Raw genomic sequence first — 8,836 nt, 5'->3', positions numbered from 1 at the left:
TACTTGCAACCCGGCGTAAAAGAGGGGTTGTCAATCCCTCACGGGTAAAAAGATAGGTAAAATTGTAGTAGATTGGATAAATAGATCTCATGGGAACGTGAGATAAAATAAATAACAATAAATTACAGCAAGGTATTTTTGGGTTTTTGCATTAATAGATCTGAAAATAAAAGCAAATAAAAATAGATCTTGAAGGCAAATATGATAAAGAAGAGACCCGGGGGCCGCAGATTTCACTAGTGGCTTCTCTCGAGAAAAATAGTATACGACGGGTAAACAAATTACTCTTAGGCAATTGATAGAACTTCAAATAATCATGACGATATCCAGGCAATGATCATAACATAGGCATCATGTCCAAGATTAGTAGACCAACTCCTGCCTGCATTTACTACTATTACTCCACACATCGACCGCTATCAAGCATGCATCTAGTGTATTAAGTTGACGGAGAAACGGAGTAATGCAATAAGAACGATGACATGATTTAGACAAGATCTATTCATGTAGGAACATACCCCATCTTGTTATCCTTAATAGGAACGATACATACGTGTCATTTCCCCTTCTGTCAGTGGGACTGAGCACCGTAAGATCGAACCCATCACAAAGCACCTCTTCCCATGGCAAGAAAACTCGATCTAGTCGGCCTAACTAACCCAAAGATTCGAAGAAGAAATACGAGGCTATAAGTAATCATGCATATAAGAGATCAAAAGACTCAAATAACTTTCATGGATAAAAACATATATCTGGTCATAAAATCAAAGTTCATCGGATCCCAACAAACACACCGCAAAAAGAGTTACATCAAATAGATCTCCAAGAGACCATTGTATTGAGAATCAAAATAGAGAGAGGAAGCCATCTAGCTACTAACTACGGACCCGTAGGCCTACAATGAACTACTCACGCATCATTGGAGAGGCACCAATGAGGATGATGAACCCCTCTGTGATGGTGTCTAGATTGGATCTGTGGTTTCTGGAACTTGCGGCGGCTGGAATTGATTTTCGTCATCTCCTCTAGGTTTTCTGGAATATTGGGGTATTTATAGAGCAAAGAGGCGGTGCGGGAGGCGGCCGAGGTGGCACAACCCACTAGGGCGCGCCTGGGGCCCCAGGTGGGTTGTGCTCTCGTCAGAGCCCCCCTCTGGTACTTCCTTGTCCCAATTTGTGTCTTCTGGTCCAAAGAAAATCTTCAAAACGTTTCGGTGCGTTTGGACTCCATTTGGTATTGATTTTCTGTGAAGTAAAAAACAATCAAAAAATAGCAACTGGCACTGGGCACTATGTCAATAGGTTAGTCCCAAAAATGATATAAATTTGCTATAAAATGATTGTAAAACATCCAAGAATGATAATATAACAACATGTAACAATAAAACATTATAGATACGTTGGAGACGTATCAGCTTCCCCAAGCTTAATTCCTGCTCGTCCTTGAGTAGTTAGATGATAAAAACAGATTTTTTTTATGTGGAATGCTGCCTAACATGTTCAACACATTTTGTTTTCTTTGTAGCATGGACATTTGACTTTGTATATAGCAATAGTCTAGTTTTGACATGAAGATTTCAATACTCAAGCATATCAACAAGCAACCATGTCTTTCAAAATATCAACACTAAAGCAAGTTATCCCTAGCCCATTATGCTCAATCATTGATCCATTCATGATACACACTCGCATATTAGCTACACCCAATGCTCAAGTACGATCATAGTGCCCCTTAGTTGGTGGTTTATAAGAGAAGATGGAGACTCAAAATAAAAATTACATAAAGTAAATAGAAAGGCCCTTCGCAGGGGGAAGTAGGGATTTGTAGGGTGCCACAGCTCAAAGCGAAAAAGATAGAGATACAACTTTTTGGGTGGCATGCTTTTCCTGTCAACGAAAACGATCGAGTAGTTCCCAATACTTTCCATGCTAGATATATCATAGGAGGTTCCCAAACAGAAAATAAAGTTTATTCCTTTTTCCACCATACTTTCACATTCCACAGCTAACCGAATCCGCGGGTGCCGTCCATACCAAAAATTTCCAAGGAATTTATTATTTGACAATCATAAAGTAAATTCATTTTTCATTTCGGGACTAGGCATCCGTAATACCTTTGTCGTACGCTCGTGCAATGACAAGTGAAGAAAACACTCATCATGAGAATAACACATCTAGCATGGAAAAATATCTGCCACCTCCTACCGTTTCATGAGCGATACGAGCACACAAAAGAGAAATTCATTTTGAAAATTAGAGATGGCACATACAAATTTACTTAGAACGGGAAAAGAATACCGCATATAGGTAGGTATAGTGGACTCATATGGCAAAACTGGTTTTATGGATTTTGGATGCACAAGTAGTGATCATACTTCGTGCAAATGAAGGCTAGCAAAAGATTGAGAAGTATCCAACCAGGAAACGGGAAATCTCATTAGCAAGCATTAAGCATAACTAACACCAAATAATGCACCATAAGTAGGATGTAGCTTCATTGCATAACTATTGACTTTTGTGCTTGCATAGGGAATCACAAACCTTAACACCAATATTCTTACTGAAGGAAAATTACTCAGCAACATGACTCACATATTGTCGGTGGAAATGACACCTATGGATCACTGGGATTCCTTCTATGGTCGGCGGGCGCGGGGTTGTGCAAAGAGCGGGTCTGGTAGCCAGCACAAAGATCGTTTACCCAGGTTCGGGCTGCACAGATGCGTAATACCCTAGTCCTGCTTTGGTGTATGTATTTGAGTGTTCTTGAGTTCTCGAACTAGCTACGGTGCGTGTCTAGTCCAAAAGCTCCGAATCCCTCTCCTGGATGCCTCGGGCCTCCTTTTATAGACAAAAGGAGTCGCCACAGTGGCACACAGGAGGTGGAAAGGTCTACAGTGTACAAGCTTATCGCCTGTCATTACGGGACAAGACGCATTAAATGCGCTCCTTGGGTGTCCCGTTGCTTTATCGGGGGCAGGAACGACACCTGTCCCGTCCGTCGCCGCACTGTCTTGCTCCGACGCGCGTCCAGGCCAACGAGGCATGCAGCGCCATATAGGCTGGCAGGCTGCTAAGATGGCGTGGTCGTAGTGTCTTCACGAAGATCTGCATGCCGCCACGCAGGTGTTTGCTGAGTTGGCCTGGAAGCCGCATGTCGCCACGCAGGTGCCTGCTCTGCTGGTTAGGCTGGCAGCTGTATGGGAACGGCGGTGGAGTCTTAGCAGACGCCAGCCTGGCTGCGGCCCCGTAGGTGTCTTCGGCAAGGGCCTTTTCGGGGCCCCGGCAAGGGTCTTGCCGTGGCATCGCGATCGTCCCCGGCAAGGATCTTGCCAGGGGTCTCGTGGATTTCCTCGGCTAGGATCCCGCCGAAGATCATGGTCTTCTGGTCCTCATCTGATCTTGTGTGTTTGTGATCTTGACGATGATCTGCATGCCACCACGGAGGTGCCTCCCGAGCCTGGGTTCCAAATGTGGTTGTTGGCGTCTGGAACGCTTGGGCTCAAGGGTGGCTCGCTCTGCTGGCGTTGGGCAAGTTGCCCCCAGCAAGGCTCTTGCCAAGCCCGGTCGTTGAATGCGCGTCGTGGAGAGTCATGTGTGACGTGGGGGGCATGCGTGGGGCGGCTGCTGCGCTCATGCGTCACATCACAGTAAATGGTAACGAGGCGGCCCGCGCTTTCCCCATAAAAAAGGAGAAACCGCAGGCGCGACGCCCATTTACCCTCCATGCCTTCTCCAATCTCGGAACCGCCATCCCTTCCCTCTGCCTCCTCAAGCTCTTGCCTTCACTCGCCGCCGCTGCCCCCATTGCTCCAGATTCTCCGCCCCTCCTCCAGCTGCCATGGCGCCCAAAACCAGTAGGGGCAAGGGAGCGACCAAGGATGCCGGGGAGAGGGAGGCGCCGGAGAGTGAGTTGGCGGCGCGGCGGACGCAGCTCACCTACTTTCCGTCGACGGTCAACGCGATCCACCTCCGGGACTAATTCAAGCCCCTGTGGGGGTGCAAGACGAAGGGGCATCCTGCCACGCGCATCATCCCCGCCGGTTTCGCCCAACCTGGCTCGAATCGGTACCCATTCTTCGTTGACTACTTTTCCTGCGGGCTTTGCCCCCTTTCTGCGAGTTCTTCAATGACGTCATGCACACCTATGGCTTTCACCTTCTGGATTTTACTCCAAATGCCGTGGTGTGCATGGCTCTTTTTGCCTATCTCTGCGAGTGTTTCGCCGGGGTGCATCCCAACATGGCGCTCTTCCGCCACTACTTCTTTCCTCGCATCCAAAAGGGAGGCGCCATCTCCGGCTATGTCGCTTGGATCCTAAGGAACCAGGGGAAGGGGACATATCCGGAGGGTGCTCAGAAGGAGAGGTGGGAGGAGTGGCGGGGCCGGTGGTGCTGGATTGAGGAGGAGGATCCGCAGGAATTTGCCGGGTTCGCCAGGCGCTGCCGGTTCGAAGAGATGATTGGAGCAATGTCGACGCCAATGATGAGAAGCTCATGGTCGCCACCACCAGGATTCATCGCCTCACCATGGCCGGGCTCACCCTTGAGATGATTGGGGCGGATTTCATCCGCCACTGAATCGCTCCACTGCACAACAAGGGGAGGCCGGCCTGGCTCTTTATGAACGCAACCGACATCATGAGGCTTTGCCCTGGCTTGGACCACAACCTCACGGTGATCAGGCATGCCCACTTGTGCTAGAGGCTTTTTCAGCACGACGTGCGCTGCGACGGCAAGGCCGATAGGTACGGCAAGGCCGCGAAGGCCGGCAAGGTCGTCAAGGGGCCCTTGTTTGGGCTGCCGGCGGGAGTGGTCCCGCTAAGCAACAACTCTCGCCGAAACGACATCATCACCATGATGCCGGACTTCAACGCACACGGGGTCGACCCAAACTTGGCCGAGCCGGGGGAGGATCAGGTGCAGGAGTTCTTTGACAAGCTGTCGGAGAAGTACGTCCATGCCGAGCCATTGCTCATCCAGGACACCAGCCAAGTGGAGCTGGACTACATCAACGCCAGGGCGGCGGAGGCGGAGCTCGCCAAGGAGGCTGGCAGCACCGGCCACGTGGAGGACGAGGCCGAGGCAGCCGCGGAGGAGAAGGAGCTTGCCGGGTGGGTGCAGTCCGCTGGGGAGGCCAGCAACGCTGACACCGGGGCCCCTCTCATTGAAGACGTGGTCGACGAGTCGACCGAAGCTGACGACCCTCCGGCCTTGGAGAGAAGGCGCGTCCTGCGGCGGGCCACCTCTGGCGAGCCGGTCCAGCCCGGCAGGACTGGGCAGCGGCAAGAGATCCAGGGGGAGTCCGTGCGCCTGACGAGGGTCGCGGCGGCGAAGAAGGTGGTGAAGGTCGCGGTGGCGAAGAGGAAAGCGACAGCCTCTTCTTCGTCCAAACACCCTCAGACTCCACCCGCTTCCCCTCCTCCCGCGGATGTCGACACGGAGGTCGTCTTCGACCTTGGGTCCCTGGGCCCGAGGAGGAAGAGGAAGGCAGTGGAAGAGGAGGCGGAGGATGAGTAAGTATCTTGTCTTCTGTCATCCCTGTCCCCTCAAATCGTGCCGCCTTTCTTGACTTGTTTTTATTTTTGCAGGGATGTCGAGATGCTAGCCCAGAGGGTGGCGAAGAGGGCCAGGGCCTCGACAGGCGCCAGCCCCCGGCGTGTACCTCGGGCATGCCGGTGGTGGTGGAGACCAGCCCAGATAGCAGCCCCCGGCATAGCCCCTAGCGTGCGTTCATCACTCACCCCCTAACGACATGTGTTGCGGTATGATTTCTTGGCGCTGACCTTGCCATGGTTGTAGGAGGAGGACGCCAACAGGAGGAGCAACTGAGGGCCACCCCCAACACGCCGCCCCCATCAACCACGCCGCCCCGAGGGGCGTCCCCGGTAAGGGCGCCAAGCACCAAGCCCATGCGCACAGAGGAGGAGGAGGAGGACCCGGGTGCCGGCGGCTCCGTCCCGGTACCGAACGTTGGTGGGGAGGGGGCCACTTCTTCCTAGCCTGGCACAAGTGAGTTATTTGCCTTCTGTCCCTGCCCGTTCTTCTCTTTTTTTAATCTTGGTCTTGGCCTTGCCTCATTCCCCTTCTCGGCGTCCAGATCTTTCCCCGGCGGACCCGGAGGACGTTGACACTGTCATCGAGGAGGTCGCCAGGGATGCTGCGACCGAGGCTGACAAGATCGTTGCTGAGGAGGCCGCCAAGACTGCCGCTGAAGAGGCCGCCAAGGGGTCTACTAAGGAGACTGGCAAGGCCGCTGCCGAGGAGGCCGACAAGGGGCCCGCCGGGGAGGCCGGCAAGGCCGCTGCCGAGGTGGGAGCGGTCAACAACCAACCTTCCTCCTCTGCCACCTCTGGCTCTGGCAGGTACCTGAAGGTGAGCGATGACCTGTTCATCCACCTCCCAGGGGCGGCGAGCACCGGGGTGCCCACCGAGGGGGAGGTGTTCGATGACAAGGTGCTCGCTGCTGCCAGGCTTGAAGTTGTTGACAAACCGAGCGCCGGTGGCGGCGGTTCCCAGGAAGAGCGGCTCCTCCAGGCCATGAGCGCCAACTTCTAGAAGCTCCAGGCGCTTCATCGCGCCCGCCTGGCCAAGGCCAAGGCCAGGATGGCGTTGGTGGACAAGGCGGAGGCGGACCTCAAGGAGCGCGTCGCCGAGACGTGGGCTTGGTTCCGCGAGGCCCACAAGGATCTGAAGGCCACCCAGGATGTGCTGGCCGAGCGCAAGATGGAGCTTGTCATGAAGCAGGTCGACATCAAGAAGGCCCAGGAGCTGGCGAGGGAGCAAGCCGCCAAGGACGAGACCGCTCGGCACCAGCACCAGGCCGAGCTAAACTCCCAGGAGGAGGACCTTGCCGCTCGTGAGGAGAAGCTCGCCGCAACACTCCGCGGCAAGGATGAGGAGGTGGAGAAACTTGTCATGCAGCGGACCCAGGAGCTGGAGCCGAGGCACAAGGAGGCGCACAATGCCCAAGCTCTGGTCCATGCCGGCAAGGTGAAAGAGCTGGAGGTGGAGCGGGACGGGCTGAAGGATCAGGCCCTGAAGTTGGCAAAGGAGAAGGACACGCTCAATGGTGCTCTGGTGGAGGCGCAGGGCGCAGTCCTCGGCAAGACCGAGCAGCTCTCCAAGGCCAACGACTCCATCAAAGACCTGAAGCTGAAGCTAGAGGGTCTTGAGGAGACGCTTTCGGAGGTCAGGGCCTGGGAGGAGGCCCTGACCAAGGATCTGGAGAAGGAAAGGCAGCTGCGGAGGAACAAGGCCGCCAACCATGCAGATTTCGTGAAGGGCGAAAACCTTTGGATCAGCTGCCTCGGCGACGTCGCCGGCAGGATCACCATGAAGATGGCGGCCATGGGGTTGCCAAACGTAAGGTACGCCTCGGAGCAGAACGCGAGTCCCAACGCCAAGCTGACCCTGTTCTTCGAGGGTGTTCTCGGAGCCCTGGAGCAGTTCGCTCTAACAGGGCGGCCTCGCTGGCTGATGAGGCCCAGAAGCTCTGCCGGGGTGCCATGACCAAGGTTCTCACCAAGGTGGCATACTGGAACCCCAACCTCAACTTCGACGCCGCGCTGGAGAGCTTGCCGGAGGATGCGGACCTCGCGGCACAAGAGCAGCATATCAGGCCCATCATCAGCCGCATCGACGGAATCCAGAGGGTAGAGGGCCAGCGCCGGGACTAGGCACCCCGTTCTTCATCGCCGTTGTAGGTTCATGACCAAGACAATTTTTATCTTTAGTTAGAACTGCAACAACAATTGATGTAATATAACTCTACAGTACTTTAATATCATGCATGCTATCTCCCCGTTAGATCTTTCTTCGTATGTTCGTACCCTACGCTTGGCGAGATAAGGCTGCCGGCGCGTAAACCCATGCCGTGGTGCTTTAAGGACGGATCCTTAGCACCCTGCCGGAAGGGTGCTTGCTGCCGGGCGAGCCACCTTGCCGTCGCTAGCGCGGTCGCTTGAACTGTCGAGCAGACTCGAGGCAGGACAAGAGCGCAACTGGCAACGGGTAGGCCACCTCGCCGCCGCCGGCGCAGCCGCATGAACTATCGAACGGGCTCGAGACAGAAACAAGGGCGTTGCCTACAGCGGAAGGGTCCCATCGCGTGCAGGTTTCCCGTACAAAGAACGAGATCTCTCGGGGAGAACAGCCTTATATAAGTGAGAATAACCAAGATTTCGCGTGACTTAGCTTTTCTGCCGTTGCGCGGGCGTTCACCGCATCCGCAGGCTCCGCCGCCCGTTTGGTCGTCTTCTTCCTTGGAGTGACGACCACGATGAAGCCGCTGCTCTAACCAGACCAGATTTCCACAAATGCGCCCCTACCTAGCGCGCCAAAGATGTCGGTGGAAATGACACCTATGGGATCACTGGGATCCCTTCTATGGTTGGCGGGCGCGGGGTTGTGCAAAGAGCGGGTCTGGTAGCTAGCACAAAGATTGTTTACCCAGGTTCAGGCCGCACAGATGTGTAATACCCTAGTCCTGCTTTGGTGTATGTATTTGAGTGTTCTTGAGTTCTCGAACTAGCTATGGTGCGTGTCTAGTCAAAAAGATCCGAATCCCTCTCCTGGACGCCTCGGGCCTCCTTTTATAGACAAAAGGGGTCGCCACAGTTGCACACAGGAGGTGGAAAGGTCTACAGTGTACAAACTTATCGCCTGTCATTATGGGACAAGACGATTAAATGCGCTCCATAGGTGTCCCATTGCTTTATCGGGGGCGGGAACGACGCCCGTCCCGTCCGTCGCTGCTCCGTCTTGCTCCGACATGTGTCCAAGCCAACGAGGCATGCAGTGCCACGTAGGCTGGCAGGCTGCTGAGATGGCGTGGTG

This window comes from Triticum aestivum, chromosome 1D (genome assembly GCF_018294505.1).
Source record: "Triticum aestivum cultivar Chinese Spring chromosome 1D, IWGSC CS RefSeq v2.1, whole genome shotgun sequence".
Taxonomy (NCBI): Eukaryota; Viridiplantae; Streptophyta; class Magnoliopsida; order Poales; family Poaceae; genus Triticum; species Triticum aestivum.
This window is presented reverse-complemented; position numbering follows the sequence as displayed.